The sequence below is a fragment of the Entelurus aequoreus genome, linkage group LG03 (assembly GCF_033978785.1).
Source record: "Entelurus aequoreus isolate RoL-2023_Sb linkage group LG03, RoL_Eaeq_v1.1, whole genome shotgun sequence".
NCBI lineage: Eukaryota > Metazoa > Chordata > Actinopteri > Syngnathiformes > Syngnathidae > Entelurus > Entelurus aequoreus.
This window is the reverse complement of record NC_084733.1, coordinates 38,344,204-38,362,967: the sequence shown is the minus strand read 5'-3', so window position 1 is coordinate 38,362,967 and position 18,764 is coordinate 38,344,204.

The following is an 18,764-nucleotide window of genomic DNA, read 5'->3' as shown; positions in this document are numbered from 1 at the left end:
AGCATGATTATTGCACAGGTGTGCCTTAGGCTGCCCACAATAAAAGGTCAGAATGAAATGTGCAGAATGTCCACCAGAGCTGTTGCCCGTGAATTGAATGTTCCTTTCACTACCATAAATGATCGAGGGTGATGGGTCAAATGCAGAGAATAATTTCGCCACACCTAGTGTGTGTGTGACAATCATGGGTTTTTTAACATAAGCGGTCTCCAAAGGCGTTTAAGAGAAATTGGCAATACATCCAACCGGCCTCACAACCGCTGACCACATGTAACCACACCAGCCCAGGAACTACACATCTCGCAAGATCACCTCCATGATAGTCTGAGACCAGCCACCCGTACAGCTGCTGCAACAATTGGTTTGCATAACCAAATAATTTCTGCACAAACTGTAAGAAACTGTCTCAGGGAAGCTCATCTGCATGCTCGTCATCCTCATCGGGTCTCGACCTAACTGCATTTGGTCGTCGTAACCGACTTGATTGGGCAAATGCTCACATTCGATGGCGTCTGGCATGTTGGAGATGTGTTCTCTTCACGGATGAATTGCGGTTTCCACTGTTCAGGGCAGATGGCAGACAGCATGTGTGACGTCCTTTGGGAGAGTGGTTTGCTGATGTCAATGTTGTGAATCGAGTGGCTCATGGTGGGGGTGGGGTTATGGTATGGGCAGGCGTATGTTATGGACAACAAACGCAAATGCATTTTATTAATGGCATTTTCAATGCACAGAGATACCTTGTTGAGATCCTGAAGCCCATTGTTCTGCCATTCACTGGAGACCATCACCTCATGTTGCAGCATGACAATGCACAGCACCACGTTGCAAGGATCTGTGCACAATTCCTGGAAGCTGAAAACATCCGGTTCTTGCATGGCCAGCATACTCACCGGACATGTCACCCATTGAGCATGTTTGGGATGCTGTGGATCGGCGTGTTCCAGTTCCTGCCAATATCCAGCAACTTCACACAGCCATAGAAGAAGAGTGGACCAACATATTCCGCAGGCCACAATCAACAACCAGATCAACTCTGTGCGAAGGAGATGTGTTGCACTGCGTGAGACAAATGGTGGTCACACCAGATAGTGACTGCTTTTCTGACCCCCCCTCCCTCAGACCCCAATAAAGCAAAACTTCACATTTCAGAGTGGCCTTTTATTGTGGGTAGCCTAAGGCACACCTGTCAATATTCATGCTGTTTAATCAGCATCTTGATATGCCACACCTGTGAGGTGGGCTGCGTGCTGGGCCCCCTGCTCTACTCACTCTACACCCACGACTTCACAGCCACCCACCCCGGCAATCACATCATAAAGTTTGCCGATGACACAACGGTGGTGGGCTGCATCTCTGGGGTCGACGAGACGGCATACCGGGACGAGGTGGAGCAGCTGGCAGTGTTGAGCAGGGTGAACAACCTGAAGCTGAACCAGCTCAAGACCCAGGAAGTGATCTTGGACAGCAGGAGGAGAAAAACTACCATACAGCCCCTGTACATCGACGGGGGCTGTGTGGAAAGAGTCTCATCCCTACGCTTCCTGGGAGTTCACCTGGAGGAGGACCTGTCCTGGAGAACCAACACCACGGCTATCGTCAAGAGGGCACAGCAGAGGCTCTACTTCTTGAGAGTACTCAGGAATCTCCACCTGAGACAGGATCTACTGGTGTCCTTCTACCGCTGTTCTGTGGAGAGCATCCTCATACTGCATACTGCATCTGCGTATGGTTCTGCAGCTGCACAGCAGCAGAGAGGAAAGCTCTCCAGAGGGTCATCAACTCGGCCCAAAAAATCATCGGGTGCCCCCTCCCCTCCCTGGAAGAACTGTACAACTCCCGCTGCCTGAAGAAGGCAGCCAACATACTCAAGGACCCATCCCACCCCGGCAACAGCCACTTCGATCGGCTGCCTTCCGGCAGACGTTTCAGAACCATGCGAACCCGCACAAATAGACTCAAGAAAAGTTTCTACCCCCGGGCCATAACTGCACTAAACGCAGCTGGAATGTAAAAAATTAAAAAAAATAAAAATAAATAAAAATAAAAACTCCCTCACGTGCAACATGAGGAAGCCACCGGTCAATCACGATCCGGGACTGTGCAATCAGCGATTACACGCCAACTGGACAATAGTTATCATATTTATTTATATATTTAATCCAAAATAAAATGCCTGCACAGCATAGGAGGTAGGAAATGCTGACTCCCACCCCCTCAGCACACTGGGAACCAGCATTACTCCTCTCTAGTCAGTTCACTAGTCACTTTATACTTTTTACTGTCTCGTTTTTTCTACATTGCCTCTTAGAGTGGTCTTAGGACATATTGCATATTGTGTATATTGTGTTGTTTTTGTATATTGTGTGGTTTCTTCTTTTTTTTAAATGCAAAGCACCTTAGGGAAGCAACCTAAATTTCGTTGGACCTGTACCTGTACATGCACAATGACAATAAAGATCATTCATTCATTCATTCATTATCTTGGCAAATAAGAAATGCTCACTAACTCAGATTTAGACAGATTTGTGAACAATATTTGAGAGGAATAAATATAGTAAAAGTTTTAGATCTTTGAGATGAACTTATGAAAAGTGGGAGCAAAAATAAATGTGTTGTGTTTATATTTCTGTTCAGTATAGTTAGGGTAACAGGACTGAATGAAAACCAAGGGACATGACTAATATTACATCTATGTTTAAAAAAAATATAAACTTCAAGTGTATTTGGGATAAGGAGTACAGTAAAACAAATATGTAAAAATTAAAAGAATTCAGAAATATTTTAATTATTTTATTTCATGATAAGTCATATTCTAGAACAGGGGTGGGCAATTAATTTTTAACGGGGGCCGCATGAGCAACCCGAGCACTGCTGGAGGGCCACATCGACAATATTTCAATTACATTTTGCTCAATATTATTTTTAATATATACCGTAAGATAAATAATAATAATAATAATAGTAATAATAATACTTTCATTTAACCTATCTTAACTTTATACCAAAAGTACTACTTTGGAAATCATTTGTACCCCTTTCAGAGATCACATTTAGTTCCCCTTAAACATCCTCATGTTGCACAATGAAATGTAAGCATGGATGAAGTGTGCATTCCTGTAACTTTCTCTAGTAACAGCATTCCATGATTAATATAAATAAATTAACATTAATAATAAATGACTGTAAAATAAGCACACGTATGACTGAGGAGTCATAGTGTAACTTTGTGTGGTGTTTGAGTTGTCCGACTTTTTGTGTGGCCAGTGGTTTAGTGGTATGCGTGTTGGTGACAGATGACAGGTTGGTTTTGGCCTGGTTTGTATGTCAGAAAATGACTAGTTTTTCGAGATAGGAGTGTTTATGGCCGAATATAAACAGTTTTGCTCAATAAAGTGATCGATATGATTCCTGGCCTCGAAGCATCTCGATAGACGCTACAATAATTGAATGGTGTTCAATTGAACGGTGTTGACGAACACCGGTAGGGTCGCTTGCTGTCACTGTCACTCAAAGTTGCATTGCAAAATGACACAGAATAAATGTGTTTATTTTGTTTAGAATTCAGATGGGATTAGATTTGGTGCGCGGCATATATTTGCTGTGCGCAGAGGAAGCTTGAGCAGTGCGCAATTGCGCAGGCGCGCACCATAGAGGGAACGTTGCTTGGCAGTCCATGTCTTGTTGAAAACACGCCATTCGTCATCAACTTTTCTCTTTTTAGCGTCTCGGGTGTAAACCGTGCATCACTTGTCACTGTGCACTTTCACTCACAGGTTACACACGGACATACACCCATAAATAACACTTTTCAAAATAAAAGCAGCACAGTTGTATTGCGCGCACGACATAGATGTTTTTTCAACTTTATTTTGTAATTTGTGATTGCAGCTGTTCACATTCACTCACAATCACGCACGCGCATACGTCCACACACGGAAGTAATACAAATAACGCTTTTCAAAACAAAAGCAGCACTGTTGTATTGCACACTCGACATAGATACTTTTTAAAATTTATTTTGTAATTTATGATTGGCCTCACACGGGCCGGACAGGGACGCACAAAGGGCCCAGGTCTGTTGTAGAAGGCAAAAAAAAGTGTAGTTTTCCAGAGTTCAAGGTAGTTTATATTAATCTTTTTAAATTGTATTTGTTAAATATGCAATCCATTCATATTCAGGGCACTCTCCAAAACAATATTTTACAGTTACTTTTATCCTGCATTTATTTATACATTTTATTTACTGGGGACGCAAATGGCACCAATTCGGTAGAATGGTCCATATATTCCATTCCTGTAATTTTTGCTTAATATGTAAAACAGAATAAAACTGTTTATTAAATATGAAAGGAACGTGCAGCTGGGATAGGCTCCAGCACCGCCCGTGACCCCGAGAGGGACAAGTGTTAGAAAATGGATGGATGGATGTAGTAGGGTTTAAAACAGGTGTGTCAAACTTGTTTTCATTAAGGACCACATTGCAATTGGGGTGGTCTGTAACAGTGAACATATATAAATAAACGTATAATAGCTTTGTTGCGCATTTTGCATAGAACTGTGATTCTCAAACTGTGTTACATGTACCATGAGCGGTATGTGGGCTTCATATATTGGTACGCCAAATAATAACTTGATTAAAGTACAGTGTTTAATGTCCCTATATTCACAGTGTTACTGTTCAAATTGTGTGTAATGTTACAGTGGCCAAAAATATTAAATATACTTGTTAAAACAAACTTCTGCCTTGTTTTAATGAATACTTAGGCCTACTACGTGACTATATTTTAATGTTGGTCATTATGGTGGTACTTGGAGAGCCAAGTGTTTTCTGATGTGGTACTTGGTGTAAAAAGTTTGCTTATTTGGATTATCATATGTTTCAAGAACAGATTGATGAATAACTTGCGCAGAAGTCAAGGTGACAGGCAGATATTTCAGTATTATTTTGTTAATAGGAATAAAAAATGCTTGAAACATCTTGCTGCATGATCAGATAATATTATATAGTGAATAGCATATGCAGTGGGTCAACATTTAAAAAATATTAATATTTCCAGCTTTATGCAGGCCACTTTTAATGATGTGACAAACCATATTAAATGATATGGCAGGACACTTTAAATGATTTGGCGGGCCAGATTGAGTTTGACACCGGTGTTGCGGGGTACAGAACAGGATATTCAACAAAATGTTGAATAACTAAAGTTTTGTATGCCACATTTCGAGAAAGCCAAGGACCAGGGTGCCAGTCTTCTCCTTTCAAAATTAGTCATATTTTCTATATTCCGGAGAACCAGCATCCTCTACGGTAGACATTTCAAATTTGGACTATTTCTTTTGTAGTTACTGGAGTCTTCGCAAGTTTTTTAAACTGAACTCACAGACTCCTAGTTGAGTAGCCCAAACGATGAAGAAGAGAGGACCTTAGATAGAGCCTTTAGGAACACTACCAGTAGAACTAAAGAAGTTAAACAAAGGACTACTGACTGCATCTGAAGTAAACAAGCTACAGCAGCACCTTAGTGACATAAACAACATTACGAAAAAATGTGTAAATGATAAAAAGAAAAGACTTAAAGGGGTGCCTTGAGGCACGCCTCAGTTATGTAACTCACAAGTTTGGACCGCAGTGTTCTGTTTACTAGCGAGGTTAAAATGTCAATGCCAGGATCTGCCAATGGGTTTACAGTGGTCCAAGTTCCTCTATACAGCAGGAGAACTCTTGTCTTTTTAGGAATTTGCTGCAAAAATGTCTCCAAAGTTTTAAACTGAACCTAGGTGCCTGTATAGTGTCATTCCTGGGCTGGATTTGGCCTCCAATTGAATAGACCTAGTTTAGATTATTCAATATTCACATTTTTGGGCATTTTTGGTGTGTCTATTATTCATGGATTTTTGAACATAACCAAAACGTATTTTAAGCCCTTCATTAAATGAAACAATGGTCCCACAGCTGCAAGGCAAAATATATTTTTGTATGTTCCAAACACCCTTCACTGAATGTTTCAAGACCCGTGGACATGATTTCTAGTGTCCTAGCATGGAGGTCACACTCTTTTCTGCATTCTGCAAAAACAAGAAAACAGGACCAAGATTTATAACACTACAATAAGTGTCCTAGTCAAAGCCCCATTATTTTTTCCTGATTTAAGTCAGACATCTGTCTTGGGTTTACTGTTCATTGTTATATGACATTAATGGTCATCTTTTCATTTTAGCCTGCAGCCCTCACGCTCTCCTCTGCGGCCTGACTTTTTGGTAACACGCAACACTGCTGCCAGCTCAGCAGCCGCCTGATTGCAGTCATCAGCTGATGCCAGTAAAATAACAGGTTGAAAAAGACTGAGTCAGTGGCTCGGGAGGTTAAGGAGGGTCATTATGCAAACATTAGGAACGTCAGAGGGAGAGAGAGGTGGGAAATACACACAGATGGCGAAGGCAGGATGTGTGTTTGGTCGTCCTATTGGCTCACTAGGTAGAGTTGAGGTCCAATGAGTGGGCGGGTGAGGGACACGCATAAGACAAACAGATCAGTTGACGAACGTGACGGAAGTACACAACTAAAAAGTTTTAAAGAGTGTCAAAATAGTTTCTAGATGGCAGTACACTAGTTGATATTTGGTTCAACCACACAACCGTTTTTCTTCAATCCATCATTTGAATTCTAAAAGTATTATATGTCACACATTTGTCCTTTTTCTTTCTCTTTCTTTAACGGGAGGCGTTCTTGAAAGTCAATGACTACTGAATGAAAATCACAGCTGAAAATGAGCAGTGGCTCCAAACCTAGAGCTCCCATTCAGCACTTCAGTACACGTTTATGTGGAATGTAGTTACTTTCCATTTGTGTATTATTAACACAAATACAATCAAAATAATAATATTTTCTAAAACTGATTAATAACACTTTTGAATATGGATTCATTGTCACAGTCAATTTCTTGCTTACATAAAATAAAGTAACCTAAAAAAGACCACAATATTTGGACACAGATGTAATTTTATTGTTAGAATGCCGCAGAGGAACATTTTTAAAATATTTTATTTGTCATTTACTTGCTCAAAACTTGGTAATGGTTTTGGTTTAAGGACAGTCTGGGTTTATTTTTAATTGATATGTACCAGCGAGCACACCTGTCACGAATTTGTGCACTGACTTATGCATTGACCTGATCACTGACAGAATGAAAATCCACGCCGCCTTTCAGGTAACAATCCACGGTTAAGGTAACGGAACATGTGTGCTCAAAATAAACAGTGATTAGTCTGCAACTGTACATGATTAATGCAATATTTTTTTGTGATTAATCCCATGAGTAACTCGTTATTTTTGACGAACCTAAATAAAACCTTTACAAGCATGATAGGTATCTCACCTGAGAATAGTTGGACTTTCCGAAGCAGTGGTCTAATACGTCACAAAAAAAATGAAGAAAACAAACGCATGGCACAACATAGGAGAGCAGTTTCCTCAGGCCATTTGCATCTAATTAAAAAGGAGCGCCCCCTTGAGGACGCTGATGTCTAAAATCTGGATAGGAAGCATCGCTGGTTTGAAAGAGGTGTGGAAGAGGTCATGGACGTCAAACTAGAACGACCTCTAACAAGTTGTTTTTCCACCAGCCAGGCAAACAACCTATTACCGTGTTTTTCCGACTATAAACCGCTACTTTTTCCTATGCTTTGAATCCTGCGGCTTATAAAACAGTGCAGCTAATTTTTATGGATTTTGCATTGCTAACGGCCATAATGTTTTGTGTTCAACAAATAGTTGTCATAAAACACCTACAGAGGCACTAGCTGCATTTCCATTACCCCTAGAATTACGCAAAACCTAAATATTGCAATATAAAACTGGTAATGGAAATACCCACATTTCAAAAACCCTCTCAAACATCGCAACATTTTTACGCTGTCATGAGGTGGTTTATCAGACGTTTTGATATTGAAGTGTGTCACTAAAGCAATACTTTTTTTGTATTTCCAGGGCACTTAAAAACCGAACCAGCGGGGCGCGGATGCAGGACAATTAGGGCAGATGGGTCGTTTTGGTCTGGCTTCCGATCGGTCAGCCGGGGGGAGCGAGGTGACACCCCGGCAGGTCTGGCAGGTCTCTTCCCGCCAATAGAGGTCGACCCGTAGGCTCTGAGAGAAACAAATATTTTCCAAACAATGTTGAGGGTGCCCTTGAATCCACAATTCGTCTAAGAATTCCTCGTTCACAATTCTCTCCCAAAAATCCCTTATCCGTGGCCGCTGCCATACGTAAGGGCGTTGTCTTCGAGCGATCACCCGCTGCCTTAGTCTTCTATTGATGATCACGGCAACAGCAGTGGCTGCAATTGTAATCACAACTCCAAAACCATGGAATCGCAAAGCGTCCATTTTCTTTAAAGTGGAGTCTCGCGGGACGAGATTTTACAAGAATTACTGCTCATGACGCAAAACACCCTTTAATGAAAACACCTCTAAAGGCAAATGTACTTTGTTGACATTTTTTAAAAATCGCTTTTATTTTGCAAAAAACTATGATGGAAACACAGCGAGTGAAAAGGTGTGCTATGGTAAAAAATTGACTTCCTGTTTCGCGCCTTGAACCTGAAGTATATCCCATACTGTCTACTATTGGTCCATAGCGTTTCTACTTGTATGGATTCTTCATTTATCACTCCAAGCAACGTTTGTAAGTTTTACAATACAACTAAAACTATTCATACCCACTAAACCATCCAATGTGTGATGTCTGTAGGAGTGTTTTTATGCATGTTTGTACGTGCTATTGTAATGTAATCAAGCTAATGTCGTTAGCATTAGCTAATGTGCTAAAACGTGTCTATGTTAGTATTATTAACTTACAATGGCATTTTTTGTTATTGTTTCAGTTTCGTAAATTCACCAAAACGTCACCATGGAGTTATTGAGTCTGTTTAGCGGATTGGAGCACTAGCTTCTGCAGCTAGTGGGTCCATGATGATTATTTTCTGTTTTGTTTAATTGGCTGTTTTACTGCCATTTGACAGGCACCGTTTAGAAACAATTAGGGTATGTAAATAAACATTCACAAAATATTTCTTACCAGTATGTAACTGCGGCTTATGGTCCGGTGCGGCTAACATATGTAAAACTATTTATTTCTTCTCAAATAATTTGATGTGTGCGGCTTAAATACCGGTGTGCTCTATTGCCCGGAAATTACAATAGTGTGCAAAAGTAACTTTTAGAGATGTGTACCAAATTCGCTACTTTTATACTATTGGCACTCACGCTGGTCTCAGCACTCAGGCTCTTCGCTGGGAAAGAAGCAGTCAGGCGCTCAGAGCAGTCTTTTATGTAATGTTACAATTTTCCATGCCAACAAAACAAGAAGAAGGCGCTCAAAAGTACAGTTAGGCTCCAATTCAGCAAAATGGGCTAGCTCGATTGCTAATTTACATGGGATTTTCCATAGACATGCCATCGATTAGCATTAGTAATTTTACATGGCAATTCCAGCACCAACAAATTTGATAATAAAAACTACATCAAACACTTTGTAGGGCTCAACAAACTAACAGACTGGCACATTCAACCTAATGGCAAAGACTACTTCCTGCAAGGCGTAGTCTATGGACAGCGTAGTTTATACACTGCTGCCATCTTATGTCTTGGAATTGCCACTGCATGCAAAGTCTACGATATCAGTGTTTCTTAACCATAGGGCTGGGACACTTTGTTGTGCCGCGATCGCCCCCTAGAGGGCCGCCAAAAAATATCTGTTTTTCAGCTGTGGTCCGTATGGGCCGCAGAGGTACTCAGTTGTAATACACTTTTCCACCACTTGTGGCAGTAATGACAATCTCAAACAAACAGAAGAAGGCTGGAGCTAAAGCTATAGAGAAGTTTCTTACGTGCAAAAATTATGACTTTAGTGGTGACGTTGCATTTTTTATTATTTTATTATTTAATTATTTGCTCTTTAATTTTATTGACAGTTTAGCTAAGAAACATATTCATTATTAATTTAGTCTATTTATTTTAGCACAACATACTTGTATGGACATGTTTTTATTCATCAGTTAGGTCTTTTTTTTATGCTGAATGTTTGGTTATTTTTGTAATCAGCCTGACTTAAGCCTAAAATGTATGTGTTAAATTACTAATAATCTTTGTGATTAACATGCTATTATATCATTTGACAAGGTTGTAAACTGTAAGTAAGTTAGAAATAATTATTAAATATGATTAAAATCAAGAGAAAGATTACATATTCAGTGTTAATATTTGAGTGGGCCCCGAGCCCCTCTGTAGTGGAAAAATTGGGCCACGAAGTCAAAAAGGTTAAGAACCCCTGTACTATATAATACAGTATAGTACTTGCAAATGAGACTTAGAAGTATAAGAAAATAAGATAATACAGCACAGCTCTGTGTTAAATGTTAAATTATTTATGTACCTATTTTTTAAAAACAATTAACAGATCCGACCACACAAAAAAGTACCAAAAATTGGTAAAGGTAAATACCGGGTATTGACTCCCAGGTACTGGTAATTGGTACAGTATTGATTTACAGTAAATATGAAAGGTACCCATCCCTAGTGACTTACAACTAACAGAGGATTTATGATGGCAACAGTTTGACCATGGAATTGAGGATCATTTAAAATGATTTCCAATGGGAAAAATGTGTGGCGTTGTGGGTCATGTAACAAAGTAAAATAAAGAACTGTTCAAAGCAAAATCGAACACTCCGTCTCCATCAGAGACCTATCTGATGTGAGAATATATAAAAATACACTTGCCATGAGAATAATTTAAAAGCTTCCCTTCTGCGTACAAGGTTCCATTTCCTGTGTATGCACTAAGGTTCCGGACATTGTTAAGGTCACGACAATTGGAAACAGTTGGTTTACATGTGCTATAATCTAAACACCACAACGAGCAGGCTGAGAATAAGGAAGCTTCTCATGGATCCGTCCTATAACATACATTTTCAACAACCTAAGATGATTTTTAATGAAGTTTACGAAATGCGGAAATTAGAGGCCAGTCAAGTCGCCACACTTCTTCACTGTACCGTGGCCTAACAAGCATAAAGTTATTTTTTCTTGTTCAAAGGCCACAAGCTGGAGGAAAAAACACCCTAATTGTGTGTCTTCCTCTGCTCTTTGGACTTTTCCAAGTGTATCTCACGTTATTCTTTCCATTGACTCTGGCTTGTTGTCATTTTCCATTTAGTTGCTCCTCCTCACTGACTTGCTGGTAGCTACAGTAACTGTAAGAGATGTTTGTCCCTTGCACTGACCTGTAGGAGCATCCACAATCCTCACAATGCAACATTTTTACTTTCTGCACATGGAACAGAATAAACATCATTGCATGAAAATGTAAGTGGTCATTTTTTTTATTTTTTATTAATTAAATGTGTTTAAGGTCAGACTCAGATGTGCATGTATAGTCACTATAAGTCTCAACAAGTGATAAACTGTGTGAAAGAACTATTCAATTGTCTTTGCATTGGTTTTCAGGTGTTTTTAGTGCAATACTACCGTCTAGTGGTTGCATAGCTAATTACATTAAAGGATAAACCATTCATCCATTTTTCCTACCGCTTGTCTGGAGAAATAAAACAGGGAGCGGGCGATGGGGGCGGAAATAAATTAAACTATAAACACTTTTTTAAAAATGACATGTTCAATTGAGTGGAATTTTTCAATTTTATGACTTTAACGTCAAATAAATAAAGTTGTACATATATGTTTTCATACATTTTAAAATAAATATTTTAAAAAACTATAATGTATTTATTGTTAAATAGAAAATCATGAAAACAATTATTATTATGTATTCATTATTAATTGTGTTAATAAATTAAAACATACATTTTGTAGGATGTGTTGGATTATGCTTTTAAAATGTCGTAGTAAAAAAAAATAATAATAATTGGGAAAAAAAAAAAAAAAGTTTATCATTATATATTCCAAACTTTTTCCCCTCCTTCGATTGCATTCATTTGTTTATTTTCTAATTACATTAAAGGATAAACCCATCCATCCATTTTTCCTACCGCTTGTCTGGAGAAATAAAACAGGGAGCCGGCGATGGGGGCGGAAATAAATTAAACTATAAACACTTTTTAAAAAATTACATGTTCAATTGAGTGGAATTTTTTCAATGTTATGACTTTAACGTCAAATAAATAAAGTTGTACATATATGTCACTTCCTGTCAATGAGAAAGGACGCAAAAGAGAAAGGCTCCGCTCTTGCTACCGGAGTTTTTTGTTAAATCTGAAGATTTTGACCACTGATTTGCGATCACGGCCACAGGAGAGTACCCTGGCATCTTCGATCTGATTTTGGTCAGTTGAGAGGCACTGATACGCTGAAAGAAGGCGAGTTGGGAGAGCCGTTAGTTCAAAGCGGTTGCCTAGCAACCAAAAGCTACGGCGAGTTTACAGCTGTTTTAAAGTGATCCCGACGTCGCAGAGTGATATAAGTTGACAGGCTGACACCTCAAATTGATCTCTGAACGGCGCAAGATACGAAATTGTTGGAAAAAACAAGTTAAAGTGCGCAAGTCGCTAAAGAAGCAACTGCCGTTAAGACACAAGCAAGAGGCATTGACGTCAGTGACTGCCGCGATGCGAAAAGGTAAAGGAAAGATTGAAATCCCAAATCTTCGGGGTCAGCTGTTACAGAACACAACTGGGAACAAGATTTGAGGTTGGACACAGGACATGATGGGAATCAAGAAGTGATACTACAAAAACTTGAAGAAATGAAAGAAGAAATGAAAGAAGAAATGAAAGAAATGAAAAAGAAATGAAAAAGAAATGAAAGAAATGAAAGAAATAAAAGAAGAAATGAAAGAAATGAAAAAAGAAATGAAAGAAATGAAAGAAATGAAAGAAGAAATGAAAGAATTGAAAGAATATCTGAGAAAAGTAACAACAGAACACAAAGAAGATGTGAAAAGTCTGCAGGAAAATATTTGTACATCTGCAATCTCAGAACAACAGAAGAAATAATGAAGCCACCGAAATGGGCAAACGAATGAAGACCCTTCAAGAAGACAACAACATGTTGAGGAATATCATAGATGAAATGGATCAGGACAAACGAATGAATGATATCATTGTGACAGGGCACCGAATTAAACCAAGATCCTAGGCGAAAGCTGTGAATAATGAAGGTGAACCAGATCAAATGGATAAGATCTCAGCAGAACAGCAAGTGGTCAACTTTCTGCAATCAAAGGAAATTGAAATTGACATTAATACCATCGAAACATGCATCCCACTGAACGGAAGAAACAACAACGCCACTCCAGTCGTGCTCGTGAAACTCGTAAACAGAAAATCTAAAATGGCATTGCTGAGACAGGGAAAGAAGCTGAAGGGAACAAATGTGTACATGAATGAGCATCTCACAAAACGCAATGCTGCAATCGCCAAGAAAGCACGCGACTTGAGAAAGCAGGGAAAAATCCAGGGAATTTGGAGCACCAACTGTAAAATCTACATCAAGCTGAATGGAGGTCCAGAAGCAAGAGTAATTGTTGTCCATGACATCAAGGACCTGGACAATTTTTAAAGTTTACACAGCTACCAAAACAACGATGATAATGGACTCTGACAGAAAACAAACACCCAAATTCAGCATCGACACTACTATGTTCCAAGGGACAACTAAACAAGAGGACCTACATTCAGGATTGCATCCACCTACACTTATTGAGATTATTGAAACAACATCAAAGATTGTTGAACAAGAAAATATGGAACTAAAAAATTTCTGCAACAAAGATTACAAAAAACAGGATTTGGAAAATGATATAGATCCAGATACAAATTTTTTCTCCCACATCAGTAATAATTGTTTTTATTATACAGATGATCAATATAATAGCAACATTACATGCGATAACAAATTGTCAATTATTCATTTTAATAGCAGAAGCTTGTATGCAAACTACAACAACATTAAGAACTTTTTGGAACACATCAACGAACCCTTCAAAGTGATTGCTGTCACAGAAACATGGATTGATGATAAAAAAGGAATAGATTTTGATCTGGAGGGATATGAACTAAACTACATCAACAGAACCAACAAAAATGGAGGAGGAGTAGCTGTGTACGTGATGAAGAACCTGAACTACAAAGTGGTAAAAAACATGTCATTTGCTATAGATAATATCTTAGAATGTATAACCATTGAAATATGTCAGGAAAAAAGCAAAAACATTTTCATCAGTTGTACATATAGATCACCTAAGTCAAGTATAGAAACATTTGAAGAATGGATCAAGGCTACTTACATGGATAATGGTCAAAGAATAATGTTCTTATGTGGTGACTTTAATATTGACTTATTGAACCCTAACAAGCAAAAGTCTATTGATGACTTCATTGATACAATGTACAGCATCAGTTTATATCCAAAAATCACAAAGCCAAGCAGAATCACAGCACACTGTGCCACGCTTATTGATAATATTTTTACCAATGAGTTTGACAATAACACTACAAGTGGTCTACTTATAAGCGACGTTAGTGATCATCTGCCAGTTTTTACAATATATGATGGACACTACAAGAAGAACATGGATGACAAAAGGACATTTCGAAGACTGTGCACAGAGAAGAGGATGACTGCTTTCAAAATTGAGCTACAAAAGCAAGATTGGGACAATGTGTACAATGAAAAAGAGGTTGATGAAGCATATGAACATTTCTTATACAAGTTCATAATACTTTATGACGAACATTGTCCATGGATACAACTCAGTAATAAACAGAGAAAGAATAATCAACCATGGATGACAAAAGGATTAAAAAATGCTTGTAAGAAGAAGAATACACTATATAGAGAATTTATAGCACAAAGAACTATAGAGGCAGAAATTAAGTACAAAAAGTATAAAAACAAGTTAACAGACATACTACGATCATGTAGAAAATAATATTACAGTGAATTATTGGACAGGAACAAAAATAATATGAGTGCAACATGGGTCATCCTCAATAGCATTATTAAAAATGGCACAAAGAGGGACTACCCTCAATACTTTTTAGACGGAAATAAAAAAAATTACAACATAAAGGAAGTAGTTGAAAGCTTCAATAATTATTTTGTAAATATTGGACCAAAATTGGAAGAAAGGATTCCAGACCCAGTTCCAATTGAGGACTATAATGATACCATAGAGCAAAATCCCAACTCCATGTTCCTCAGTAATGTGACACAGGAGGAAATAGTTACAATTGCAAAAAAATGTAAATCTAAGACATCAACTGATAGTAACGGAATTGATATGGAAACGATAAAAAAGGTTATAGAAGAGATCTCAGGACCATTAATGTATATTAGTAACCTATCATTTCAAACAGGTACATTCCCAAACAAAATGAAAATAGCTAAAGTTGCACCAATATATAAGACTGGAGATAAACATCAATTTACAAATTATAGACCTGTTTCTTTACTTCCAGAATTTTCTAAAATCATTGAAAAACTGTTTAATAACAGATTAGAGAGTTTCATAAATAAAAATAGAATACTCGAAGAGAACCAATATGGATACAGAGCTAATGTCTCAACTTCAATGGCTTTAATTGAAATTACAGAAGAAATTACCAATGCAATAGATAGTAAAAAATGTGCGGCAGCAGTTTTTATGGATCTAACTAAAGCATTTGACACAATTAATCACAATATTTTAATCAAAAAACTAGAACGATATGGCATCAGAGGGTTAGTCTTAAACTGGATAAGAAGTTATCTAACGAACAGGAAACAATACGTGAAGCTAGGCGAACACATGTCTACAACGCTAAATATATCCTGTGGTGTACCTCAGGGATCAATATTAGGACCTAAATTATTCAATCTCTATATAAATGACATTTGTAAAGTTACAAAAGATTTAAAGTTAGTATTATTTGCGGATGATACAACAGCGTTTTGTTCAGGAGAGAACACACAGGAGATAATACAAATAATAACAGAAGAAATTAACAAATTAAAAAGATGGTTTGACAAAAACAGACTATCGTTGAATCTTAGTGAAACTAAAATAATGCTATTTGGTAACAGTAGAAGAGAAAGTCAAACACAAATACAAATAGACGGAATAGAAATTGAAAGAGTAAATGAAACCAAATTTCTAGGTATACAGCCGAGTCATACCAAAGACTATAAAAATGGGACCCATAACCTCCCTGCTTGGCACTCAGCAACACGGGTTGGAGTTGGGAATTAAATCACCAAAATGATTCCCGGGCGCGGCGCCGCTGCTGCCCACTGCTCCCCAAGGGGATGGGTCAAATGCTGAGGACAAATTTCACCACATCTAGTGTGTGTGTGACAATCATTGGTACTTTAATTAAACTTTAATTTTAATGATTGATGATAAATTGAACTTTGAAATCTCACGTAAAAATATACAACATAAAGTAGCAAGAAACACGTCAATAATGAATAAAGCAAAACATGTTCTAGACAAAAAATCACTTCATATTCTCTACTGCTCACTAGTGTTACCATATCTGAGCTACTATGTAGAAATATGGGGAAATAATTACAAAAGTACACTTCATTCATTAACGGTGTTACAAAAAAGATCAGTTAGAATAATACATAATGTTGGATATAGAGAACATACAAATCCTTTATTTATTGAATCAAAGATACTGAAATTCCACGACATAGTGAATTTGCAAACAGCTAAAATTATGCACAAAGCAAACTATAACCTGCTACCCAAGAATATACAACAATTCTTCTCAACAAAAGAGGAGAAATACAATCTTAGAGAAAAATGTAATTTAAAACATTTGTACGCACGTACAACACTTAAGACCTTCAGTATATCAATATGTGGAATTAAATTATGGAATGGATTAAGCAAAGCAATCAAACAATGTACTAATATGATACACTTCAAGAAACTCTTCAAACTTAAAGTGTTTACAAATTACAAAGAAGAAGAACCATGACAAACATTCTCAATTTATTTAATCCATCCATTCATTCATTCTTAAAGTAATCTTACTTATCTCATCATATGAAATATGACTTTCTTCACCAATTATTATTATTAAATTCTTACTATTATTTATTTATTTATTTATTTTTATTGTGATTACCTATGGAGTTTATTGTGAATAAATTGAGAACAGGAAGTGAATAAAAAAGTTTCAGCAACTGTTATGTAAAGAAAAGGGGTAGGATTAAATAAGCTCTGCTTCTTCCTACTCCTTTTCGAACATGTTGAAAAGAGAAACTGGAAATTGTGATGTATCATGTTGTATGCTTGCATGTTCGAAATAAACTCAAACTCTAAACTCTCTAAAAAATATATATATTTTAAAAGACTTCAATGTATTTATTGTTAAATAGAAAATCATCAATCAATCAATCAATGTTTATTTATATAGCCCTAAATCACAAGTGTCTCAAAGGGCTGTACAAGCCACAACGACATCCTCGGTACAGAGCCCACATACGGGCAAGGAAAACTCACCCCAGTGGGACGTCAATGTGAATGACTATGAGAAACCTTGGAGAGGACCGCATATGTGGGTAACCCCCCCCCCTCTAGGGGAGACCGAAAGCAATGTCGAGTGGGTCTGACATAATATTGTGAAAGTCTAACACATCAGCGAGAGTCCAGTCCATAGTGGGGCCAGCAGGAACCATCCCGAGTGGAGATGGGTCAGCAGCGTAGAGATGTCCCCATCCGATGAACAGGCTAGCGGTGCACCCCGGAGCAGAGTAGAAAAGAAAAGAAAAGAAACGGCAGATCAACTGGTCCAAACAGGGAGTCTATTTAAAGGCTAGAGTATACAAATGAGTTTTAAGATGAGACTTAAATGCTTCTACTGAGGTAGCATCTCTAACTTTTACCGGGAGGGCATTCCATAATATTGGAGCCCGAATAGAAAACGCTCTATAGCCCGCAGACTTTTTTTGGGCTCTGGGAATCACTAATAAGCCAGAGTTCTTTGAACGCAGATTTCTTGCCGGGACATATGGTACAATACAATCGGCAAGATAGGCAGGAGCTTGACCGTGTAGTATTTTATACGTAAGTAGTAAAACCTTAAAGTCGCATCTTAGGTGCACAGGAAGCCAGTGCAAGTGAGCCAGTATAGGCGTAATATGATCAAACTTTCTTGTTTTTGTCAAAAGTCTAGCAGGCGCATTTTGTACCATCTGTAATCTTTTAATGCTAGACATAGGGAGGCCCGAAAATAAAACGTTACAGTAATCGAGACGAGATGTAACGAACGCATGGATAATGATCTCAGCATCGTTTGTGGACAAAATGGAACAAATTTTAGCGATATTACGGAGATGATAGAAGGCCGTTTTAGTAACACTCTTAATGTGTGACTCAAACGAGAGAGTTGGGTCGAAGATAATACCCAGATTCTTTACCGAGTCGCCTTGTTTAATTGTTTGGTTGTCAAATGTTAAGGTGGTATTATTAAATAGATGTCGGTGTTGAGCAGGACCGATAATCAGCATTTCCGTTTTCTTAGCGTTGAGTTGCAAAAAGTTAGCGGACATCCATTGTTTAATTTCATTAAGACACGCCTCCAGCTGACTACAATCCGGCGTGTTGGTCAGCTTTGGTCAGTGTGTGTGTGTGTGTGTGTGTGTGTGTGTGTGTGTGTGTGTGTGTGTTGTTGTATCTCTACCCTTCTGGAGACATCAACAACGAAAAGTACCTTCCATATGAGGACCAGTGAACAAGTTAGGACCAAAATCATGGT